A 2,658-nucleotide genomic window follows, 5' to 3' on the forward strand; every position below is an offset into this window, starting at 1 on the left:
CTGATGCAACTGAAGGAAACCATCAATAGAGAAATCAGAGATGTGGAGGGGGGTCTGAAACTCTTGAGGGTGTTACGGTGCAAGTTTTGGAAAGAGCACAGGCTTGCGAAGCCGAAAATGGCACGTTCCTTTCCTGCCAAGCTTACTGTCTAAACCATGTTTGTGTGCTCCCAGTCAACAGCCTTATCATTACTGGTACTTTAAACTCTTCGGTTGCATATTTGTGTGAATAAAATTGTTTTTCTTTGGAATAGAAAAAAAGTATCTTTATTTCTTCTTTTGCTGGTGTCTCAAATTTAGGTTAAATCAGTGTTTCTCAAAGTGTTTCTCTGACAAGTTGTTTCGAAAATATTTGATTTAAATGTTTGACAACTCAGCACCGTCCATTGGACGGGGGCGTTTTGCTCGTATATATATATATATATATATATATATATATATATATATATATATATATATATATATATATACAACAGGCTTCTTTCAGTTTCCGTCAACCAAATCCCCTCACAAGGTTTTGATCGGCCAGAGGCTGTAGTAGAAGACACTTGCTCATGTACCTCGCTGAACCCGAAAGTATGTGGTTGAGAAGTAAGCTTCTTAGCACACACCCATACCTGCGCCTGGTTACTGAGTTCTAACACGAGCTTATTAGCATCGCAATCTCTAAGCGAAATATATATATATATATTTATAAATTATGCCACATAATATATATATATATATATATGCATGTATGTATGTATGTATGTATGTATGTATATATGATGTATGTATATATATGTATATATATATATATTATATATATATATATATATATATATATATATATACACACACATACACTCACACAATGGTTAATAACAAAATAGCAGAAAATTAGTTAATTAGCTAGTTAGCCCGTACGTTAGGTATGTATACATGCATGTAGGTATGTAGGTATGTAGGTAGGTAGATAGATAGATAGATAGATAGATAGATAGATAGATAGATAGATAGATAGATAGATAGATAGATAGATAGATAGATAGATAGATAGATAGAAAGGTATAGCTAGGTAAATAGATGGATACATAGGCATGTAAACAGATGCATCAAAAGTAAACGTTACATATAATATCTAATTCCTTCGATCTGTTTACACAGCTGAAACAATGTCAGGAATTCAGAACACATCGAAGTATGTTTTGTTGTATTTTAGACTTCTGAACCTGGATTCTTCACCGATTCTTCACAGTTTAACATCACATCTGCTGTTTAACTACTAACTAAATATATACATATCAACACGGTTTGACGGAATATCATTCTGCTGATTCAGCGTTTTACAACCGAAGTGAGTCGTCGCCCAAATTGAATCGTAACCAAAATTCAGTTACAGTTTCAATTTAAAATGCAGGTCAAATTGAGTTGCGTTTCAAGATTTATTTGTGGATTAGATTGCGTTGAGGTCAAAACTGAGTCGCTGTTCAGATTGAATCGCGGTTCAAACTGAACATTAATCCAAAATGAATGACGTTTCAGATTAAGTCAGAGCTCAAACTAGTTCAAATTAAATCGTTGCCCAAATTGAGTCGCGAATCAGAGTTTCATTATAATTTTGAAAATGAAGCGAAGAGTCTTTTACTTTTAAAATGTTTAGCAAAATATTAAATGTTTGCGAATACGTTATCATTAATCAATGGTTCTAATAAGTACTACAACAGAACATTTACTACGAACAAAATCGAATAAAATTTTTCTATTTTATCTTTTATATTCAAATATTAAAAACGAACGATGTAGCGTTATAAATTAGTTACAACTGAGTCATCATGACACAGAGGAATGCAGCTTCACTATCTTATTTCTTTATTGCCCACCAGGGGCTAAACATAGAGGAGACAAATAAGGACAGCTGTTGAAGAAAGTCTATTTTCTACGAACGTTTATAATAATTTTCTCTGCGCAGGAGTGGCTGTGTAGTAAGTAGCTTACTTACCAACCACATGGTTCCGGGTTCAGTCCCACTGCGTGGCACCTTGAGCAAAGTGTCTTCTACTATAGCCTCGAGCCGACCAAAGCCTTGTGAGTGGATTTGGTAGGCGGAAACTGAAAGAAGCCCGTCGTATATATGTATATGTATATATATATATGTGTTTGTGTGTCTGTGTTTGTCCCCACCAACGTCGCTTACCAACCGATGCTGGTGTGTTTACACCCCCGTAACTTAGCTCTTTCGGCAAAAGAGACCGATAGAATAAGTACAAGACTTGCAAAGAATAAGTCCTGGGGTCGATTTACTCGACTACAAGACGGTGCTCCAGCATGGCCGCAGTCAAATGACTGAAACAAGTAAAAGAGTAAAGGTAAAAGGTTTGAAATTTTTGGAGGAGAGGGTGGTGGCTAGTTGATTACATCGAACGAGTGTTCGACTGGTACTCTTTTCAACCCTACTGAAAGGATAAATGTCAAAGTCGACCTTGGTGGAATTTGAACTCAGAACTTAAAGACGGACGAAATGCCACTACGCATTTTGTCCAGTGTGCTAACGATTCTACCAGCTCGCCGTTTTAGTAATGTCTATGATAATAGTGGTTTATATCTCAAAGGTTACAAGACAACGGGTGAGTCTGTACGTAGTCGGCTGATCTGTTAAAAATAACACCCAAAACTTCT

Source organism: Octopus sinensis, linkage group LG16, assembly GCF_006345805.1.
Source record: "Octopus sinensis linkage group LG16, ASM634580v1, whole genome shotgun sequence".
Lineage (NCBI taxonomy): Eukaryota > Metazoa > Mollusca > Cephalopoda > Octopoda > Octopodidae > Octopus > Octopus sinensis.